The sequence below is a fragment of the Heterocephalus glaber genome, unplaced genomic scaffold, assembly GCF_053883595.1.
Source record: "Heterocephalus glaber isolate CG9 unplaced genomic scaffold, H.glaber_assembly_v1.0 deba00001538, whole genome shotgun sequence".
Taxonomy (NCBI): domain Eukaryota; kingdom Metazoa; phylum Chordata; class Mammalia; order Rodentia; family Bathyergidae; genus Heterocephalus; species Heterocephalus glaber.
The window spans coordinates 32,633,012-32,657,809 of NW_028258333.1; the positions used below are offsets into that span (position 1 = coordinate 32,633,012).

General features: G+C 34.9%; 1 long non-coding RNA gene across 1 annotated transcript in view; it reads right to left on the reverse strand.

Moving 5' to 3' along the window:
- The window catches only part of LOC147824550 (uncharacterized), a 123,051-nt gene that overhangs the window by 61,006 nt on the left and 37,247 nt on the right, over positions 1-24,798 (reverse strand). The window contains exon 4 of the long non-coding RNA XR_015442267.1: positions 9,602-9,664. This is a non-coding gene — a long non-coding RNA (uncharacterized LOC147824550). The remainder of the gene's footprint in view (positions 1-9,601; positions 9,665-24,798) is intronic.

Consider the following 24,798-nt stretch of genomic DNA (forward strand, 5'->3'; position numbering starts at 1 on the left):
TTATTCTGATTTCCTTGAAGCAGGAAGTTCTAAGACAGTGTCTAAGGCCAAGAATGGGGGGCTTAGAATCAGGCAGATGATTGTATATGCTTCTCACATGAGTTCTGAATACCAATAATAACAATAATAAATAATGAATGAAACAGTAATTATGTAGTAATGTTGATGAATAATATTGAATGCAATGAATTATTCATGTGTTATTATATACTACTCTATTAATGTTTACCTCATTGATCCTTTACTGTAACACTATGAGGTAGACAGTATTATCATACATTTTAGAGTTGTAGAAACTGAGGCATGGGGATAATAAGTTGAGCATGGTGACAGGCAAGTTTGTAGCAGAATAAGTTGATAAATCTGCAGTCTGGTGATAGTGCCATCAGTTTTAACCACAGGATTATATTGGCTCTGTGTACTGAGGAGCCCAAAACAGAAGTGCTCATCTACTCTGAAAATAAAGGAAACTTCTCTGGGAGTGAAAGGATAAGACTAATAATGTATGGGCTCAATGAAGAAAATGTGAAAATTAAATATATGATGATATCGCTCAGGCCAACAAGATTTGTCATGTCTGATTGAATGGATTAACATATATATCTAAATAGAACAGAAAATATGAAAGAGAAGATTCCAATCATCCACGAAAGCATTCAGAAAGTTCCATTCAGTATGGGAGGTTCAGTGTTGGTCTATCTCTGTTCTATTTATTTCTCTGTATAAGTTGTGAGAAATTATTTTCTTTTTATTTTATTTCTTCCCTGTGGTTTAGGTTGTGGAGAAGAATAAAAGGGTTAAAGTTCCCAGGCTTAAAGTAGCATTTACCAGAAATGAGGATATGTGTAATAATTTCCAAATTGTATTTACGGATACCATTTTATTCTATTGATTGGAAACTGTACTCAGCAAAGGGGATCATACAAGGGAGATAAGAGAGAATGAGAAATTTAAACAAAGCATTGATGGAAGTTTTCTAACAGCAAAAAATGAGAAGGCTGTGCCATCCCAGGGGAAGTGGGGGCAGACCTTGTGCTTGAAACAGTGAGAGCCATGATGGAATCAATGGCAGAGAATCCCGTAATTACTACATTAGACTGTTCCATTTCTGGATAATGCAGGCTGAATTTTGATCTTGATTTAAAATCCAATTAGTTCAGGATCATCATTCCTGTTAGTTCTAGCTCCTTTTTGGTGGCTTTGAGAATATATCAATAGCTTAGTATTTTTTTGTTTCCTCTTTCATGTCTTTGAAGACATGGCTTTTTAATCTATGGCAACAGGTGTGTCCTCCCCTCAAACTCTTACATATTTTACTGATTACTCTCTTGGTTTAGCCTCTCATTCTCTCAAGTCATAGTAACCAATGAAATGCTACATTGCTACACATTTGGCTTTGCTAATAAATAATGACAATCAACCATAAAACCTTTGCCTTTGAAATTACTGTTTCTTTTTAATTTTTTCATGTTTTATTTCCTATAGTTTGCCTTCATGGATTAGTGTTATTCTTACTTCTCTTGTTTTCCTTTACTGAAAATATTAGGTAAGTCTTACTTATAAAGAAAAGAAACTTCAGAGGAAGGGAATATAGATTTTAGACCTGTCAAAAACTTTTAAAAAAATTAGCATTTGGTTGGTTGTTTTCTGGGGAGAGTGAGAAGGAAGTCCAGGCAGCACACTGAAATAAATTAAGTTTGCTCACATAACTTTATCTGTGAGTAATTTGTGAGACAGTATGAAATGTTTTCAATGGAGAAACTTTTAGGATTTATATGTTAGAGATATATTACTCTGTGCTTCATGAGAATAAAATAATTTTGAGTGGAGTTTTGCTTTTTCTTACTGAATACAAAAGGAAAAATCTGGAATTGTGGTTTAATACGTAGTATAAAATATACTCTTCATAGTGAAGCAGAAAGACTTACAGTCTATAATAATTTTATACCACAAGAATGGAAACAAGTACTGTTTTCCTCCATGGGCTTGCTGAAGAAAATGTGAAACATTGATTGAGAGCTACTTGTTAATTCACACTAGGGAACCATGTAGAATAACTTAATTTTGAAAATTACAATGTAAACAAAACCAATGCCATAAAGGAGTTCAAGGGCCCTACATCAAAATAATATTTTGTTCATTTACTTTGACAAGTGTGGTTCATATATTCAAGTGTTAATCATGATTATATTACATGTGAATTAACACAGTGCATTTCATCAAAATAATGAAATCTTAGTGATATAATAACTTATAAAGAAAGTTCATCACATTTTTCTAATACAGATATTTTAAATGATTTATATACATTTATGGATGCATTAGCATGACCTCATTTCTAGTCTCTCTCCTCCTCCCCCACTCTGGTTCTTGTGCTCTCTTTCTCTCACACACATAGAGAATTAAAAGCAAACTGAACAATTTTTCTGCCTTTTCAGAAACTCACAGATTGTTAAAAATGATTGTGGTTAATAATTAGTAAATTTCTATATTCTTCATCTGTAGCCTTCCTTACTTTCAAAAGCAGAAATCATGTCTGTGAGTGTATAGCAGAAATAATGTAACTAATTTTTTTTGAAAATTTTGAAAATTATGTGACTCATGTATATATTCTAATATTATGAATCAAGTAAGAAATGGGGAGATATGAATATTAGCATATCAACACTGAGGAAAGCAGAGATGTGAGGGGTATTATTTTAGCAAATTCTATTTTTATTAAAACTATAATTCCTAAAATCAATTATTTCTGCTCCTAGGTTAGGTCTCAACTTGGACTTATCTGAATACCTTCAGAGAAAAAGCAAAGAAGTTATTATTATTTTAAAAGTTATTATTACTTAAGCCTTATTCTAGTTACCAAAGGACTAGGATAGACTAAAATTTAGGTTAAAAGCAAATGCAATTTAAATAATTTAGAAGATATTTTTATATAAACAGAAAAGATACAGATTTATGTGTATTCATTTTGTTGTGACATATCATGACATTTATTTTAATAAAGGATTTCTAAAAACAAATAATATCAGCATCACATTAGTTCTCCTTTGTAAATAGATTTAGTTAATATTTCCAATTGATTTAAAAGACAGTAATCTTTAAATATTTTAATTTACCCCCAACTTTATTGACAAAATTGACAAATACAAATTACATGTATTTAAAGTGTGCAAGGTGATATGCTGACATAGGTGTACATTGTGAAATGGTTACCACAATCAAGATAATTAACATAGTCATTACCTTACATTGTTACCTGTTAATGTGTGTATGAGTATGCATGTGCAGTGAGAACACAAATGATTCTCAATACTGTATTATTATTCACTATAATCACAATTTTGGAGATTAAACATTCAGAAGGCATTGACACTGAAGAACTAAAATTCTGTGTGGTTTGACCAATATCACTCCATTTCTCCCACCTACCAGCCCCTAACAATCACCATTCTAACCTTGCTTCAGTGAGCTTGATGTAGGCGAACTCTACATAGGAGTGAGTTGCTACAGTATTTGTTCATTTATGCCTGACTTATTTCACTTAGCAGAATGCCTTTCAAGCTTACCACATTGTCACAAATAACAGGATTTCATTCGTTTTAAATGATGAATAATATTCCATTTTGTACATATACAACATTTAAAAAATATTTTACTTTAAATTTATGTAATGTAATTGTACATATCTGTAAGGTACAATATAACATTTTAATATGTGCATACAATGCTTAGTGATCATCTCAGGGTAATTGACATATCTATCACCAGACATTTATCATTTCTTTGTTTTGGGAGAATTCAAAATTTTCTATAGTATCTGTTTTGAAATATTTAACTAATTATTGTTAACTATGCTATAGAACATTAGAAGTGATTTCTTTCATTCACAGGCACACGTGTATCCATTAATCATCCTCTCATCATCACCCACCTCCCCACACTTTTCTAGACTTTGATAATCACCATTCTGTTCTTTACATCTTTGAGATCATTTTTTTTAGTTTACACGTATGTGTGAGAACAAGTGATATTTGCTTTTCTATGTTTTACTTATTTCACTTAACATAATGACCACCTATTGCAGTTCTATGTGGGAGCAAATGATAGAATTTCATTTGTTTTTATGCCTCAATCATATTTCATACTGCATTTTCTTTATTCACTCATCAGTGGACATTTATACTGATTCTACTCTTTTTGTTATTGCAAACAATTCTTCAATGAATATGAGGGTGCAGATATACTCATATCTCCTTGACATACTCAATTCCATACAAAGAAATGGGATTACTGGATCATATAGTACTTCTATTTATTTCTATTTCTATTTCTACCAAAAATGTTTCCCTTTTCTTCCACATTTTTGCCAATATCTGTTATGTTTTATTTTTTGGTAATAGACATTTTAATAGGTGGAAGGTGATATTTTATTGTGATTTTCATTTGAATAAAAATAGATAAATGCCTAGAAACATACAGCTTACCAAGGCCAAATCATGAAGAAATAGAAAATCTAGGGGCTGGGGATTTAGCTCAGTGGCACTGCACCTGCCTAGAAAGTGCAAGATCCTGAGTTTGATCCTTGGTACCAGAAAAAGAAAAAAGAAGAAGAAATAGAAAATCTGAATGGATCAATGATTGGGGAGATTCAATTAAATTATCATTAGCATACCTCACAGAAGTAGAAAAAACACTCCGAAAATTCATTTGGAACCAGAAGAGACCTAGAACAGCAAAAACAATTCTGGGGAACAAAGGCAAAGCAGAGGGCATCACAATTCCTGACTTGAAATTATACTACAGAGGTACCATAATAAAAACAGCATGGTACTAGCAAAAAACAAAACAACAACCAAAAAACAGAACTGAGGATAAGGGGCCAAACGCGTTCACTGGGGGAAAGATTGCCTCTTTAATAAGTGGTGCTGGAAAAACCAGCTTTCTACAATGCTGAAGACTAAAACTAGACCCATGTCTCTCACCATGCACTAAACTAAAGTCAAAATGGGTCAAAGATCTAAATATTAAGACAGAAATACTAAATCTGCTAGAAGAGAGAATAGGTAGAACTCTTGAGGATATAGGAACAGACAACAACTTCATGAACAAAACCCAAACTGCATAGGAAATAAGGCAAAGAATCAACAACTGGGATCTCATCCTATTAAAAAGTTTTTGCACCACAAAAGAAATGACCAACAGAGTGAAGAGACAACCCACAGAGGGGGAAAAGATTTTATCCACTAGTCCCTCAGATAAAGGACTGATACCTAGAACATACAAAGAATTGAAAAAAATCAGACCCTCCCAAAATTTAAAAACTCAGTCCAAAACTGGGCATCTGAAATGAATAGACACTTCTCAGGTGAAGAAGTAGAAACAGCAAAAAAAATATGAAAAATGTTCAACATCACTGATAATCCAAGAGATATAAATTAAAACAACACTGAGATTTCATCTCACTACAGAAAGAATGGGTGTTATCAAGAAATCAGCCAACAACAAATGCTGCTGAGGCTGTGGGGAGAAAGGAATCTTTCTTCTCTGTTGGTAGGAGTGCAGACTGGTGCAACCACTACGGAAATCCCTGTTGAGATTCTTGAAAAAATTAGGATTAGAGGTTCCATTTGACCTAGCTATTCCCCTACTGGGTATCTTCCTGAAAGAATAAAAAGCATCATACCACAGTAATATTTGCACACACATGTTTATAGCAACATCGTTTGAAATAGCTAAATCTTGGAAAAAACTCAAATGTCCATCAACTGAAGAATAGATTTAAAAGATGTGTTTTTTTAAAAAATATATACAGTGGAGTAACCACTCAGCCATAAAGAAAGATAAAAGAGTCATTTATAGCTAAATTGATGCAACTTGATACCATATTCTTAAGTGAAATAAATCAGACACATATGTGTAAATATCACATTATCTCTCTGGCGTGCAAAACTGAAAGGATAAATAAGGACAAAAATGTATAATAGATAATATGAAATAAGAAGCTGTTCAAAAGGAAAGGGAAACTGTGAAGGGGGAGAGGGGGAAGGAAGGGAAAAGAGAAAAAATGAGAAAAGAAGAAAAAATGAAAAGAAAGTTTTTATAAATATGGGGGAAAGGCAGTTGAAGGCAGAGGAGGGGACTGGGAGAAAAAGAGGAATCAAGATACACCATAAACGGGTACAAATTCCCTTTGATGAATGTGACCATTATGTATATTTAAGTTGTACCAATAAAATTAATTAAAAAATTTAAAAATAAAAATAGACTGGGGGATTGGATCAGTATTTAAAATTTCTCAACAAAGAAAGATCCTGAACCCGATGTCTTCATTGGTGAGTTCTACCAATTATTTAATGAAGAATTAACACCAATTCTCCTCCTCAAATTTTTCCAAGCAACTAAAGAGGAAGGAACACCTCCAATCTCACTTAACAAAGCCAAAATTATCCTGATACTAAAGCCATATAAAAACACTTCAAGAAAACAAAATTACCAGGCAGTATCCATGATGAACGTATGTGCAAAATCCATAAGAAAATAATAGAAAACTGAACTGAAAAGTACATTAAAAGGATCATATGCCGTGATCAGATGAAGTTTTTTTCCTGGGATGCAATGATAGTTCAGGATAGTTCAGGATATACAAATCAGTAAATATGATACAAGAAATTAACACAATGAAGAACAAGACCAATATGATCATCTCAGTAGATACAAAAAGCATTTGACAAAACTAAATATACCGTCTTGATCAACTCTTAGAAAATTAGTTACAGAATGAACGTAACTCAAAATGATAAAGCCATCTATGGCAGATCTACAGGTAACATCAGTTTGAATGATGAAGAGCTGATAGTTTTTCCTCTAAGACCAAGAACAAGGCAAGGATTATCTATTCTCATCACTCGTATTCAGTATAGTACTGGAAGTCCTAGCAGGAGCAATTAAGTTAGAAAAATAAATAAAAGACATTATTTAAATGGAAAGGAAGAAATAATATTATACCTGTTTACAGATGACATAAATTTAAAATGTCGACATTTAATTGTTTGCATGCAATTGTTCTGCATAGACTTGTATGGTTCTTTGTATTTCCTCAGTGTCAACTGTATGGTCTCTTCTTTCACTTTTGATTTATTTGAGTCTCTTGTTTTATTAGTCTAGAATTCATTGTTTATATGTATACATATCAAATGACAGCACTTTCTTTAAAAAAGGTTAGTTACTGCTCTATAAAGAGCCTCTTAAGTCACCTTCATAAGTTATGTAAATGTATTATTTACATTTACATTTGTCATTTAGAAAGAGCAGGAGACACATTTTGATTAAGTTTGCTCTAGCTTAGCAAAACTACCAATCACTTTAGTTTGCAGAATTCAAGGGTGGGAGTGGAGCTAGTTGAGACTTCTTAGAAGGAAGGACTCTCATTGAGACCCTAACCATCTCAAGATTCAAAGTCAGAATAATGTTTAGCAAATAATGTTAGCACAGATGGCCTTGGCTATGGTGTATTGGCAGGAAGGAGCATCAAAGGTTAAAATGTGCTCTCCACAACAGGACTGATAACTCAAATGCAACACATGATCTTGTGTATTTAGGGATAATGGTGAATTCTGGCCAGTGTTTTCCAGACCCACTTTGGGGAGGTGTATGACTTGGAGAGAAGTGCATGTTACAAACGAAGAGAACTGCAGTATTTCAGCTCACATTTGTATCATATCTGCAATTGAGGAAATGAGGTCTAGTATGCTGAGTACATGGGTATCCTTGTGACACGAAGGTAAGTTAAACTTTCAATACCCTAGTTTTTAAAGAAGAGTCTTTTTTCCCTTATAGGGTAAATATTTTTCTTAAAGAGTAGATGTGAACATCATTGATGGTGTACCTTGTCTTAGTCACTTTTCCTTGTCACTGAGACATAATACTTGATATCCACAACTTTGGAAGAGACATTTATTTTAGCTTATGATTACAGTCCATGGTTGGCTGGCTCCAACGCAAGAAGCATGGGGAAAGTGTCACTGAGCAAAGCTGCTCACATCATGGCAGAGATGTAAAAGAAGGAGACAGAAGGGAGATTTGCTCCATCTTCTAACCTGACCCCACCTCCTAACAATAAATCAATTATGTAGTCCTCCTGACTCAATTACGTTCTGAAAGCCCTTCTTAAAGTGCATGAGGCCTTTGGGTGTCAATCTTGATCTAAACCATAGACTTAGACAATGCCTAGCACTTGTTATGTGAATATTAGTTGCTCAAAATAAATACTGGTTATTATTGGATATTACAGAAAAGCACAATATTGAATTAAAAAATGCCCAATACTCAGGACCAGTCTTGGTTGTACAAGTTTAGATTCTAAATGAATGTAGGTAGGGTCTTACAGTACACTAAACAGTTTTAAAACAATTTAATAATAACCTCTGCAGCCCCAGGTGCAGCTGTCTCATCTGTGATACTCAAGTAATAATAGCTCTTGCCCCACTAACTTTTTTATCATAATGAAAATGCAAGAATAAACTTGGAAGTTACATGTAAATGACAGTGAATTATGTACAACGTTATCACCCTTATCATTGTTAGGAGGTGGAACTGAGCTAGGACCCATGGGAGCACAGATGTGGGCAGAGGTGAAGATTTTGCAGCTATACCTAGAGCAAATTTAGTAAAGTTGGGAAGATCTTGCTATGTAAGCAAGATCTATTAAAATTAAATGGTAAAGAAGGAATGGCAGTATTTTTCAAGTAACTTCAAGTGATTATATCTAAGTGAATTGATTTGTATTTACTAAGCATTAAAGTGAATTGAATATATTTTTAAACAGTTATGATAAACCTGATCCAAGACAATAAACTTTGTGAGCACAGAGTGTCTTTGCTACCCTTCTATCCCAGTGTACAGCCTTACATACATGACTGCACTGTGTTTTCTGTGTGGGGTATACATTGAAATGCAGACATATTCCCTGCAGTATCCTTCTTCCTTATTTTCTCCTTTCTGCAAACATTTTTTGAGAGTCTATTATATATGACAGGCACTCTGTTAGACTAGGAAAAGAGAAAAACAAGAAAGAGACCACACCAGTGACAAGGTAACTATCTAGAGAGAGATTTACATGTAGAAAGATGAGATGAATGTGATACAATGTGACAAGCAATACAGCAAAGCATGAACAATTACTGTGAAAGACACATATATAGAGCACTTTGCCTAAATTTGAGTGGTTACTTCTACATAAAACATGTGGAGAACAACACAAAGCTGTGTAGATTTAAGTGATGGAACAGATATTGAAAGAATACAGAGACTAAAAACCAATTCCCATTACAGATCTAAAAATATACTGTATACAACCAAAAGCTAATAGGAAAAATCATCTTTAATCTGGTCTATGGAGCAATTGAGCATTTATGATCAGTCACCTGATCCCAAGATAGAGCTCAACTGAAACCCAAAAGAGAGTGCTGAGAACAACCCTTTTCCATCATATCAACAGTTTTAAGCATTAGTATAATTTTAGTACATGTCTTAGTTACTTTTCTCATTGCTGAGACAAAATACCCAACACTTAAATTTAAAGGAGAAAAGTTATTTAGCTCACAGTTTGTAGAGGTTTCAGTCCATAATTGGCTGGCTCCAAGGCAGGGTGGCATGGCAGAGAGGCCTTGAAGAATAGAAACAATTCATGGTGATCAGAAGGTAACAAAAGCAAGAAGGGAGCAAGGGAGTGCCGGGCAACAGTTCATGGCAGCAGAAAACAGCAAAAGTAACAAGGGGACTTAACAGCATCTTTCTGTCCCTTTTATTCAGACTGCCGGGATTAGGGCGGTGCCAAATCAATCGGTGGACTGATTTAGTAATCTTACACCTTTAATTCCAGCATTACACACTCTAGATTCAGCCACTCCTGAAAAAGCCTATGATTGCATGAGGCTTTGAGCGAACATCTTGACAAAAACTATAACAGTACACTTAGAGTTTTAAATTTTAGGTAAAACTATTCCATACCAAGAAAATAGAAGAACAAGAACTTTCCATTCCCTAAACAACAAATCCAACTTTTTGATCTATTGGTGAATATGGGCGGCCTTCAACTAGTGTAGGAGAGTTTAGCTCCATTTCCAACATAAGCAATAAGCAAAACAGCATAACAAACAACAAGCATAATAGACTTGTTAGTTTCTGACTCACAGCCCTGATCTTCATCTTTACTTCTTATTTCATTCCTCTTGGCTTCAGTACTTCTCCCTTCCTTGAATTATTCCACTTCAATTTTTCAGTCCTCTATTCCCTTTCAGCTGTCTAACTCCCTTGTTCATACCTTTAAATATATGCTACTGTCAAAATTTCAGCACCACCCAAATTTGAACATCCCAGTCTTTGAACCAGGGCATCACTGTTGATTGCTTCCATAATTCAGTCTTCACTTTGCCTACTTAATTCACTGATAAACCTCATTGGTGGTTATGTCAAAAACATCATATTGCATCCATCTAATCTTTCTCTCCTTTATCACCTTTAGCTAAACCACCACCAATTACTTAGATGGGAACAGACTTGTAACTAAATTTTTACAAACCAGTAACAATCTTAATAAAAATACTAGCAAGGTTAAACAGACATGCTGAATTTCCTATTAAAGAAAATAATATTTATTTACCTTAAAAAGGGAGTATAGCTTTAAGGGAAATTAGATAAAATCCAAAGCTTCTGTTACATAAAGTTGATATTTTGTCAGGACCAACAAGAAATCCATATTCTACTGGTATCATTACCTTTTTCTTATCACTTATAAGTTAATTCGTATTTCATTAATGTGTAGAGCAAATGGAATTTATCTATACATTCTTGTAAAGCTAATATTCTATGAGTAAATTTAACATTTATCAAGAAATTTGAAAATAACTTGGATCATTAAATGAATTCATATATTGTGTAAAGAGTCAGACAATCTTGATTTTAGTACTTTCTGTGTCATTAAGAACCATGTGACCTTTAGCTAATTGGTACCTTTTTAAAAAATATACATTAAGTTTATTGGGACATTTTAGGTATACAATATGATGACATTCATCACTGGGGAATTTGTACCTTTACATGATATATTTTGATTCTTATTTTTTCCCCATTCTCCTGCCCTCCCTTTGACACTTCGACCTTCCTTATTTACAAAGACTTTGTTTCCACTTTTTCCTTTTCTCATATTTATTCCTTTCCCTTCTTTCCTTTCCCCTATCTCTCCCACTTCCCCTTTCATTTTGGACCTTTTCTTCCTATTTCACATTATCTATTATACATTTTGGTAACTTTTTTTTAACAAAAGGAGAAATAAATTATATCTGATTTGCCTTCATTATAAGATTGTTGCAATAATCAAATGAGCATAATGAACAATATCAACTACTTTGAGCATTAAACAATACTCTGTAGATGGAATGTGGTGGATTAACTAATGGTCAGTTTGGAATGTCCAGCTGAACTGAATCAGCATGGTTGGGCTTGGAAGACCCACCTGAGGATTGTTGCAAATGGCATAAAAAGAGAACTGGAGGGGAAGACTGCAGGGTGTTATTTTCTAGGAGAAGTTGGCTGTGGCTGATTTTTCTGATGTGGCTGTTCTCATCGTTGGAGGAGCTCAGGTCCTTACTGTCACTGGGAATGGCTGCTGTTCACATCAGGGGAGCTCTGATCTTCACCATGAGTGTCACTTCCTGGCTGCAAGGTAGATCCTTAGGTCTGATGGCACAAATCCTTCACCCCACTAGTGCAGGTTTTCTGGCTTCCACCACTGACTTTTGGGCCTTCTGGGTACAGATCCTTGATGTGGACAAGCATGAGACATTGTTGTGGTTGTAGGCCACTGGCTAGACTCATAGTGGACATTGCCTTGGACTTTAAGCCTTCAGCTGAACTTGTGCGGGACATTGGTATGGGATCCAGGCCCTTGGCTGGATTCTTTGGGTCTCTAGTGTGCAGTTAGATCTCTCCTACTCCTCTGCATTTGACTTTTTGGGTGACTATTATAAAATAATCCTATAAATTATTTGTCCTGTGTTAAATCTATTCCCTTGAAAACACTGACCACAACATGTAAAATGTGAGATTACTAAGAAGAAAATACAGGAAATTGACAAATCATATCTTCCTATATCAGTGGGATCATAGCAAAAGAAATGCACAGGCTCTAAGATTGCTCATTTATGAAAATACCTTTAAACCCTGTCACTCTCCAAACCCAAAAGTCACAAACTCCAATCCTTTAATAAGAACACAAGGAAATCAAGGAGGACACAAGGAAATCAAGGAGGACAAAAGGAAAAGTTTTACCACAGGAAAAATGTAAGTGAGTAAGTAAGGAAGCAAATGTAAGTAAGAAATGTAAGTAAGTAATCAGCCTGGAAAGTAAAGACTTTCATACTGCCAGAAACAGGGATGCACTTCATAGGGGGACCCAACAGAATGAGAATGAGAAATGACCCAATGAGAAATGCATATTTGGAAATAAATGTCCACAGCTATTTACTCCTTTGCAAGGAACCAAGAAAACATTATAGTCATACACAAGCCACGTTTTTAGAACAGAGCCCATATGTACATATACTTCACCATACCTATATCTGTATCATCTATATCTATATTCTTAAATATTAAAGGGCAAGGCAGAAAGTAATGCTGATATTTAATACAAAAAAGGAGAATTTGGGCATTTAGGGCAAGATTTGTTCTAGAAAATGAGCAATTGAAAACTGAATATAGGGCAACAGAGGAAGTTCCAAATCTCATAGGCAAGCTCTGAAAAAAAAAAAAAAAAGAAAAATGTCTGGAGGTGGTGGATTTAAAAATGGACTCAATTATGCAGGATTTGACAGCCTTGAAATAAAAATCAGAAGGATGTTGGAAAGAATAAAGTCATTGGAGGAATCCAATTTGCTGTTTAAACGAGATTTAAAAACCTCAGAGGAGCAGATTCTAGTTATAATTAGGAATATTTCATTTCATTTAAAAATTGAATCATTGGAAAGGCAGTGGGGAAAAAATGCAGTCTACATTGGCTTGGCCTTTTCATTGGTACAAGAATTGAAACCCTAAAAAAAGGAGGAATATTTGAACATGCTGGTTTTTTCTCCATTCATTCATATTTAAAACTACTCATGCAATCCACAAATAATTAATGAATACTTTCTAGATGTTAGGCACAATGTTCGGTGTGTAACTACAAAGTAGAAGCACAAATCAAAGCCAAAAAACAAGAACTGTGATCCATACAACACTTGTATAAATAGAATATCTTCATAGACTTTACTAATATATTTTTATTTTTTATATAGTTGATTTTAATAAAAATATATTAGTATATTAGTATATACATATTAGTATGTATATAGTTAAAGTATTTAACAGCAAAACACATATGTACAATTCTTACACAATCAAAACCTAAGTCCTATTTTTAAGAGGTAATATTTATGTAATATACTTAGAAAAATGAAAGAATTTCACTGCTCATACTTCTCTATAACTTAGCTTTTGTTTGTTAAACAATGTATATTGGAAAACTTCATGTTGGCACAAAACTTACATAAAATTTTTCAGCTATGTAGTTTCCCATCACATGTCTGTGGCATGTTATTTTGTGATTGCATGAATAAATATATAGTTTTATACTTAACTTATTTTAAAAAGTGCTTAGTATACATATATGTAAATATTTCTCTTGCCCAGTTTTCTCCTTGGATAAATTCCTGAAATGGAAATTCTAGGTCAAATGCCTGTGCATTTCAAATTTGACTACAAATTCACATTACCCCAAAATTCTCAGTACACTTTTGTCAACTAGATCTAGAAGGACAGCGCATGAAGAATACCTGGCACACCATCTATGGACATAAACATATGCTTTGATTATATACTTACTACCCTTTGACTTACAGCATTTTGATAGTCAAGTTTACATACCTGCCAAGGACTCAACTTGACATTTTACTCCCTTTTACATATTCAATTATGTATTTAGGGTTTAGCCTTAATATCCATAAGCATGAATGTTCCATAGTTTTTCTCTTTCGTGCTCTATTAGATTTTGGAACTATTTACTTGGAAGACTTAATATTTCCTCATCTATGTATAAACTAAAATTGCTAAAACAACCCTATATTTTCTTTCAATGTTGGAATGAATTGATGAATTGATCTGTGAAACTGTTAGAGGTCAATGTTTTTGGTAATGTGAAAGTGACTTAGGCAAGTTTCTCATTTCTTCTATAATATCTTGTTTAATTTCTTGTCATTTTTCATTTATATTTTCATAGAAAATGACTAATTTTTCTGAGTAAATTTTGTATTCAAGATATTTTATTTTACTTCATGTCAATTAATTTCCTTACTTTTTGCTTTAATTTACTTTAATTTTCCTGTGTTTTTGAATTTATAGTTGTATCCAATATTTAATTTTCTCCCCAACTATAGTTCTAATTTAGTGTTCTTTTCACTGAATAAAGTGGTCAACAATTTATTTACTATATCATATTTCCTGCAAACAACTCTCTGTTTGGCTGTTAAATTGATTCTTCATATTTATTGATTTTACTTTTACCTCTAAATTAATTCTTTCAATAAATTTTTCTTGTTATAGAATTGAATACAGTATTTACTAGTTACTTTATTTTTACATAGAAAATTAAGACCATGAATTTTCCCTAATGATAATATGACCATAGCTCATAGGCTCTAACTTAGAAAAATTTCCTCCATATTATTATTTTGCAAATGCTCTGCAATTTATTTTGCTTTTTTTGACAAAGGTGATGACAATGATAGTTTTAATTTTTGTTTCTATTACCAGGTTGTTCTAGAGCTCATCCTTTTAAATGACCCTTATACCCTAATTTATGATCCCCAAGGGTTAAATTTCTAAATAATAAACTAAGTTAACATGATCATATTATAAATATATCAGAAGTCTAAAACACATCTTAAAATGTTCTGTTGTCCCCTTTTTTGCCAGTGTCTCTATTTAAAGGACAGAGTGGTTTAATAAATTTATGTACATAATGTATATAAAACATAATATACATAAAATTGTGAAGTATAGCTTAGCTGTAGATTTTATGGTATGAATGAAATAATAATATGTATTTTTATTAATGGCAACTTAGTTTCAATGCAATATGGTATTAGCATATCAGAACCCCATATGTGATATAATTTTATATTAGAATTTAATTCATTCATCTAATAAAAATCATGCAGCATTTATTATCTGTTTGCATCTAACATTGAGGCTGTTTTGAGAAATTTTATCATATGGAATTATGTGTTTATTATTATGTAACCCAATTTTATCTAAAAAGAAAAAAAATCTAATCCCTATCAAACTGTTAAAAATGGTTACTTAGGACAACTCAATACTTTGGACAGATTAGGCTCTGAAAGAATGGTGTTTTTTTATTTTATGAAAAAAACCCATATTTTCATAATCAAATAATAACAGAATAACAATAGTTATTACATTGTGTATCATTATCTTCAAAGTAGTTACTCAGTATAAGACATAAAGCAAAAAGATTCTTACAAAAAAGAAACAGCCAGGCACAGTGGTGCATGAATGTAATCCCAGCACTTAGGAGGCTGAGGCAGGAGGATTGCCACAAGTTGGAGGCCAGCCTGGGGTACATAGTGAGTTCAAGGCCAGCCTGAATTACAGAGTGAGAGTGTCTCAAAAAAAAAATGAAACAATCCAAAACCAAAACCAAAACCAAAAATCCCAAACAAAAGCAAACAAACAAAAAATCAAATAGATATATTGAAATATTTTTAAAACAATGGAATATGCAATTTGGGGACATATTTGAAATTCTATTTCCTATTTATCTCTCTTCATATATATGTATACATGATTCATATATGTATATGTGATTCATATATATGTATACATATGTATGATTTCTCATATAAGAGAAACCATGCAATATTTGAGCTTGTGGGTCTGACTCATTTCACTTGACTTACATTCTCAGTTTCATCCATTTACCTGTGAAGACCTCAATTTTATCTTTCTTTATGGCAATGTAGTACTGCATTATGTATAAATAGCATATTTTCTTATCCATTCCATCTGTTGATGAACATATATGCTGTTTCTAAGATCTACCTAATATAAATTGTGCTGCTATATACCTGGGTATGCATGTCTCCTTGTAATTTGATGCTTTTAACATTTTTGGGAGGATACTTAGGAGGGGAATACCTGGGTTAAATGGAATTTCTACCTTTAGTTTTTTGTTTTTGGTACCAGGGATTGAACTTGGAACCTTGCACTTGCAAGGCAAGTGCCAGAACCACAGAGCTAAATCCCCAGCCCTACCTTTAGCTTTTAAAGGAATTGCTGCCACATTGATTTCCATACTAGTTGTACTAACTTGCATTCCCACCAACAATGTAATAGATTTCCTTTTTGCCCACATCCTGGCCAGCATTTTTTATAATTAGATTTTTTTGGCAATAGCCATTCTTTCTGGGATAAGATGCTATCTCAGTGTAGTTTTAATTTGCCATTTCTTTGATGGCAAGGCATGATGAGCTTTTTTTTCTGTATTTGTTGGCCATTTGTACTTCTTTTTCTGAGAAGTATCTACTAATTTTAGTCACCTATTTTTTGATTGGATCTTTTATTTTGGAGATCTAATTTTTTTGAGTTCTTTATGTGTTCTTGATGTTAGTCTGCTGTCTGTGAAATAGCTTGCAAAAATTTTTTTTTGTTCTTTAGATTGTTTCTTCACTCTGGTGGTTGTTTCCTTTGTGGTGCAGTAGCTTTTTAATTTGATATGATTAACATTTAATTTGCTTAAATAGTATTTGTTGACTCTTGTTCTTATTTGTTGTGCTATTGGGGTTCTGTTCAGAAAGACATTGCCTATACTGTAGCTATGTCTTCAAAAGTTGTACCTATTTTATCATCCAACAGATTGTATCTGTTTTTACATTTAGATCTTTGATGTGCTTTGATTTTAGTTTAGTACATGGTGAGATACAGTGGTACCTCAGTTCATGAATGCTTCTGTTCCTTCTGTTTGCAAACAATTCAGTTTGCAAACAGAAGCATTCAGCAAAATTTTGCTTAGGTTCACGAACTCTGCATCGAGTGACATTGAACCTTATGGGGAAATATGGTTGGATTAACGACCAATTTGATTTGCAACCAGAGTTGTGGAAAGAACTAAGTTCGTGAACTAAGGCATCGCTATATGTGTTTAGACTAAGTCTTCTGCATGTGGATATCCAGTTTTCCCAGCATCACTTATTAAAGATTCTATTTTCCTCAGTGTATGTTTTTGGCTCCTTTGTCAAAGATCAAATAGCTGTGTGTACCCGGGGTTATTTCTGCTTCTTCTACTCTATTCCATTGATCCACATGCCTGTTCCTGCACCAGTCCCATGCTGTTTTCATCATTATAGATTTATAATATAACTTCAGGTCTGGGATTGTGATACTGTCTGCTTTGTTTTTGTTACCCAGGTTTGCTTTTGTTATTCAGGATTTCTTCTAATTCCATATAAGTTTTAGGATTGTTTTCTCTAGTTCTGTGAGAAAGGACATTAGTATTTTGATTGGGATTGCATTAATCTATATATCAGTTTAGGCAGTGTAGCCATTTTGATTATGTTGGTTCTGCCTATCCATGAGGAGGGGATCTTTTTCCATTTCCTGATGTTCTCTTTGATTTCCTTTTTCAGTCTGATATAATTTTCACTTTAGAGGTCTTTAATTTTCTTAGTTAGGTTAATGCCTAAGTATTTTTTTATTAAATTCTTTTATTGGTACATTGTAGGTATACAACACAATTACATTTCTCATTGGGAATTGTACCTTTACATAATGCATCTCGGTTCTTATTGTTTCCCCATTCCTAGCCCTCCCTTCACGCCCTCCACCCTTCCCTATTTACAAAGACTTTATTTCCATTTTTTCCATTTCTCAGCATTTTTCCTTTTCCTTCTTTCCTTTCCCCTGCCCCTCCCACTACCCCTGCCCCTTTGGACCTTTTTTTCCTATTTTACATTATCGATTATTCATTCTAATCATTGGCACATTTTAGGTATACAATATAATGACATTCATCATTGGAAATTTGCACCTTTACATAATCTCTCTTGGTTCTTATTTTTCACCCTTGCCCAGCCCTCCCTTCAACCCCTCCATTCCTATTTAGAAAGATTTTGTTTCTATTTTTGCATTTTCTCATATTAATCCCATCCCTTCTAACCTTTCCTCTAGCCCTCCCACTTCCTTCCCCTTTGCCCCTTTTCTTCCTATTTCACATTATCTATTATACATTTAGTCCTTATTTACACTTGCAGTTTCTCACACCAGAGAAACTATTCAGTATTTACACATGTGTGTCCTATTTATTTCACTTAAGAGTATCGCCTCAATGTGTATCCACTTAGCTATAAATGTCTCTAATTTCTCATTTTTCATGGCTGAGTAGTACTCCATTTTATGAAAAAACCACATTTTCTTTATCCAGTCTCCAGTTGATGGGCTTTTGGGCTGTTTCCAAGTTTTAGCTATTACAAACTGTGCTGCTATGAACATGGATGCACATATATCACTGTGGTATGATTCTTTTAATTCTTTGGAGAAGATACCCAGCAGTGGAATAGCAGGGTCAAATGGGACTTCCAGTCCAAGTTCTTTCAGGTATCTCCGTACTGATTTCCACAGTGCTTGCACCAGTCTACACTCCCACCAGCAGTGGAGCAGGGTTCCTCTTACCCAACAGCACCACCAGCATTTGTTATTGGTTGATTTCATGATAGCAGCCATTCTTTCTGGAGTGAAGTGGAATCTCAGCGTTGTTTTCATTTGCATCTCTCGAATGACCAGTGATGTTGAACATTTTTTCATGAATTTATTTGCTATTTCTACTTCTTTGTGTGAGAAATGTCTGTTCATTTCAGATGCCCATTTTTGGATTGGGTCTTTAAATTTGGGAGGTCTGATCTTTTTAAGTTCTTTATAGCTTCGAGATAGTAGACCTTTGTCTGAGGAAGAGCAGGTGAAGATTTTTTTCCCACATTGTGGATTGTCTCTTCACACTGCTGGTGGTTTCTCTTGTGGTGCAGAAGCCTTTTAATAAGAAGAGATCCCACTTGTTGATTTTTTGTGCTGGGTCATGGGCAACTGAGGTTTTGTTCATAAAAATCTTTTCCTACATCGATGTCTTCAAGGGTTCTACCTAACCTCTGTTCCAACTGGTTCAGAGTTTCTACTTTAATATTTAGATCTTTAATCCATTTTGATTTTAGTTAAGTGCATGGTGAGAGATACAGGTCTAGTTTTAATCTTTGGCAAGCTGAAGCCCAATTTTTCCAGCACCATTTATTAAAGAGACTATCTTACCTCCAGTGAGGGTGTTTGGCTCCTTTATCAAAGATGAGATGGCTGAGTGTGTCTGGAGTTGTTTCTGCATCTTCTAATCTGTTCCATTGGTCCTCAAGTCTGTTTCTTTGCCAGTACAATGCTGTTTTTTTCACAGTAGCTTTGTAGTATAGTTGCAGGTTGGGGATTGTGATACCCCCTGCCATGTCTCTGTTACCTAGACTTGCTTTGGCTATTCTGAGTCTCTTCTTGTTCCAAATGAATTTTTGCATTGTTTTCTCAAGGTCTGTGAAGTATGCTGCTGGGATCTCAATTGGAATTGGATTAAATCTATACAGCAGTTTTGGAAGTATGGCCATTTGCACTATATTAATCCTTCCTACCCAGGAGCAGGGGATGTCTGTCCATTTTCTGATATCATCTTCAATCTCTCTTTTCAGAGTGCCATAGTTTTCAGAGAAGAGGTCTTTGATTTCTTTCATTAGGATGATTCCTAGGTATTTCAGTTTTTTGGATGCTATTGTGAAAGGAATTATTTGCCCTATTTCTCTCTCAGTGAATCTGTCATTCGTGTACAGGAAAGCTATTGATTTTTGTGTGTTGACCTTGTAACCAGCTACTTGACTGAATTTGGTTATTAAGTCTAGAGGACTTTTGGTGGAGTTCTTGGGGTCTTCTATATAGAGTATCATGTCATCTGCAAAGAATGACAATTTGACTTCTTCATTACCTATCTTTATTCCTTTTATTTCTTTCTCTTGTCTAATTGCTGTGGCTACTGTTTCCAGAACTATCTTGAACAGGAGTGGTGATAGTGGACATCCTTGTCTTGTTCCTGATTTTAGTGTGAAGAATTTCAATTTTTGACCATTTAGTATGATATTGGCTGTTGGTTTTTCATAGATGGCTTTTATCAGTCTGAGGTAGAGACCATCTATGCCAATTCTTTGTAGGATTTTTATCATAAATGCATGTTGGATTTTGTCAAATGCTTTTTCTGCATCTATGGGGATAATCATATGGTTTTTGTCCTTGACTTTATTGATATAGTGTATTACATTGAGTGATTTGTGTATATTGAACCATCCCTGCATCCCTGGGATGAATCCCACTTGATCAGGGTGTATGATCTTCTTGAGGATCTTCTGCATTCTGTTTGCCATTATCTTATTAAGGATTTTTGGATCTATGTTCATTAGTGAGATTGGCCTATAGTTCTCTTTTTCAGTTGGGTCTTTCTCTGCTTTGGGGATCAAGGTGATGCTTGCTTACAGGAATGAATTTGGGAGTATTGCTTCCCTTTCAATTTCATTGAAGAGTTTAAAGAGTAGTGGCAGCAGTTTCTCTCTAAATGTCTTGTAGAATTCAGCAGTGAAGCCATCAGGGCCCGGGCTTTTCTTGGTTGATAAGTTTTGAATTACATTTTCAATTTCATTGGTTGATATTGGGTTGTTCAGAATTTTTAGGTCTTCTTCATTCAACTTTGGTAATTCATATGTATCTAGGAATCTGTCCATTTCTTCTGTGTTGTTCATCTTATTGGTGTATAGGTTCTGGAAGTAGGTATTGATGATCCTCTGCATTTCTGCTGGGTCTGTTGTCATTTCACCCTTTTCATTCCTAATTGCATGGATTTGGGCCTTTTCCTTCCTTTTTCTGACAAGATTAGCTAAAGGTTTGTCAATTTTTTTGATTCTTTTGAAAAAGCAACTCTTGGCTTCATTGATTTTTTGTATCATTCTCTTAGTCTCCATTGCATTGATTTCTTCTCTGATCTTTATAATTTCCTCCCTTGTATGAGCTTTGAGGTTGTCCTGATCTTCTTTTTCTAGAAACTTAAGGTTCAGCATCAGGTTGTTTAATTGGGCTTGTTCTGTTTTCCTAATATGCGTATTCACTGCTATGAATTTCCATTCTAAGACTGCTTTCATTGTGTCCCATAGATTCTGATATGTTGTATTGTCATTGTCATTTAATTGAAGGAACTGTCTGATTTCTTCTTTAATTTCCTCTGTGACCCATTGGTTATTCAGAAGTGTGTTGTTCAATTTCCACGTGTTTATGAAATTTTTTGAGTTTCTTTTGCTATGGATCTCCAATTTCATCGCACTATGGTCTGATAATGTATAGGGGATAACTTCAATTCCTTTGCACTTACTTAAACATGTTCTATGTGTGAGTATGTGGTCTATTTTGGAGAATGAGCCATGTGCAGCTGAGAAGAATGTGTATTCTGATTTTGTGGGGTGGAAGACTCTGTAAACATCTGTTAAGTTCATCTGTTCAAGAGTTCGATTGAGTTCTAGTATTTCATGACTTATTTTTAGTCTAGTGGATCTATCTATTTGTGCCAGTGGGGTGTTGAGGTCCCCCACTACAATTGTATTAGTGCATATATGACTTTTCATGTCCATTAGTATTTGTTTTATATAGTTGGGTGCACTAGTGTTTGGTGCATAGATATTTATGATTGTCATCTCTTCCTCTTGGATTCTTCCCTTTACAAAGATGTAGTGTCCTTCTTCATCTCTTTTAATCAGTGTTGGTTTGAAATCTACTTGATCTGCAAAGAGGATAGCTACTCCTGCTTTTTTTCGGGTTCCCGTCACATGGAGTATTGTTTTCCACCCTTTAACTTTCAGTCTATGAGTTTCCTTTTGAATTAAGTGTGTTTCTTGTATGCAACATAGTGTTGCATTTTGCTTCTTGACCCATTCTGCCAGTCTATTTCTTTTGATTGGTGAATTGAGACCATTAACATTGATGGTTATAACTGAAACCTATTGACTTGCCATTGCCATGACTTTTTCTTTTTTTGGGTTCTCCCCCTTTACATTTAATTTCTTGTCATGACAGATGGATTCATTCTGCTTTGCTTCCTGGGGTTGTGATCCTCAATGTCTGTTCCTAGGATATTGTGTACAATTCTTTGGAGTGCTGCTTTGGTATTCACAAAGTTCCTAAGGTGCTCTTTGTCATGAAAGTATCTTATTTCTCCATCCATTTTGAAAGATAGTTTTGCAGCGTACATCAATCTGGGTTGGAGGCTGTTTTCTTTTAGTGCTTGGAATATGTCACTCCAAGCTCTTCTTGCCATGAGGGTTTGTGTTGAGAAGTGTGCTGTGATTCTGATGGACTTTCCTTTGTATGTGATTTGTTTCTTTGCTCTGACTGCTTGGAGAAATTTGCTCTCCTGTTGTGTTTCTGGAATCTTAACAATTATATGCCTATGTGTAGATTTTTTTTTGATCAAGGCTATTTGGAGTCCTATATGCCTCACTTATCTGTATGTCAAGCTCTTTCCCCCTGCTTGGGAAGTTTTCTGCCATTATTTCTGTGAAGAGATTTTTTTATGTCATCTGCACTCTCTCCTGTTTCTTCATTGAACCCAATCAGTCTTATGTTATTCTTCTTTGCATCATCTAGCAGCTGCTGGATTGATTTCTCATGTTCCCTTATAATTTGGAAGCAAGTTTTCCTTTCCTGGTCATTAATTGCAATCTTATCTTCTCTATCTGAAATTCTGTCCTCACATTGGCTCATTCTGCTGTGTAGACTTTCAATGGAGTTTTTCATGTCCTGGAAATCTTTTTGCATCTGTTTTATGGATTCCATTTGTTTCTTATGTTGGGATTCCATCATGTTCCTGAGCTCCTCTCTAGATTTATTAATCATGTCTTGCACTAGGGGCACAATTTCTCCTGTTATCTGAGAAATTATTTCTGATTTCATTTTTTCCAGATCCCCTTTTCTTGCCAATTCAGTGGGTCCAGGTGCTTGAGTATCAGAGTGTTCCATCTCATTTCCCTTTGGGGTTGCTGTAGGTGATCTGGAAGTCTGGTTTTGAGACTTATTTATGTGTTTTTTCATTTCAACTGGGCCAGGGGGCTGTTAGCACCTGCACGGATTACCTCCTCTGAGCTGGGAGAGGTGGGACAGGGGGTGGGAGCAGCGGTAGGGATGGTGACCCAAAAGCCCTTTCCTGTGGTCTGGGCACAGTGGGATGGATGGTGGCCAGGAAGCCCCTTCCTCTGGACCAGGAGCAGTGGGATGGCAGCTCAGAAGCCCCTACCTCTGGGCCAGGAGTGGTGGAAGGGGTGGTGGCCTGGAAGCCCCTTCCTCTGGGCCAGGAGCAGCGAGACAGAAGGTGGCCCAAAAGCCCTTTCCTCAGGGCTTGGACCAGCAAGAATGATGGTGACCGGGAAGCCCCTTCCTCTGGACCAGGAGCAGTGGTAGGCAGTTCAGAAGCCCCTACTTCTGGGCCAGGAGCAGCGGGACTCAGTACCTTGATTTGGTGGTCTGGTGTCCTCTGTGTCTTTGTAGTGTGGAACCAGGTGGCTGCCTATCTGCAACGGGTGATTCAGCATCTTCTGAGTGACTGGTGACCTAGGTCAAGTATTTGTTTTTTTGATGCCATTGTTAATTGTATTGTTTTCCTAATTTGTTTTTCATTCAGTTCATTATTAGTGTATAGGAATGCTATTGATTCTTCTGTGTTTATTTTGTATTGTGCTACACTGCTAAATTTGGTTATCAATTCTAGGAATCTTTTGGTGGAGTTTTTGGGGTCTTGTAGTTAAAGGATCATATCATATGCAAATAATATTTTGACTTCATCCTTTTTCATTTGTGTCCCTTTCATTTCTTTCTCTTGCCTGTTCCCTCTGACCAATGTTTTGAGGACTATGTTGAACAGGAGTGCTAATAATGAACGCTCTTGTCTTGTTCCTGATTTTAAAGGTAAGCTTTCAGCTTTTCTCAATTTAATATGATGTTGACAGTAGGTTAGTCATAAATGGCTTTTATCATGTTGAGATATAGACCTTCTGTACCTTTTTTCAGGATTTTTTTTTCTCATGAATGGATGTTGGATTTTGTCAAAAGCTCATTCTGAATTTACTAAGAAATCATGTGATTTTTATCCTTGCTTCTGTTTATTTGATGAATTACACTTACTGATTTGTATATGTTGAACCATCCTTGCATCCCTGGGATGAAGCCTACTTGATCATGGTGTGTGATTGTTTTGATGATCTGTTGCATTTTGTTTGCTAGTATCTTGTTAAGGACGTTTGCCTCTATGTTTATCGGAAAAATTGGCCTATAGTTCTCTTTTTTGGCTGGATCCTTATCTGTTTTTGGCATCAACATAATGCTAGCTTCTGAAAATGATTTTCAAAATATTCCTCCCCTGAAAGTTTGAGGAATATTATTATTAGATATTCCCTGGCATTCGTGTAGAATTTGGCTATGAATCCATCAGGTCCTGAACTTTTCTTGGTAGATTTTTAAAAATTACCACTTCAATTTCATTGCCAGTTATTGGATTGCTCAAGATTTTAAGTTTTCTGGGGCCAGGGATTTAGCTCAGCGGTTCCAGCACCTGCCTCGCAAGCACAAGGTCCTGAGTTTGATCCC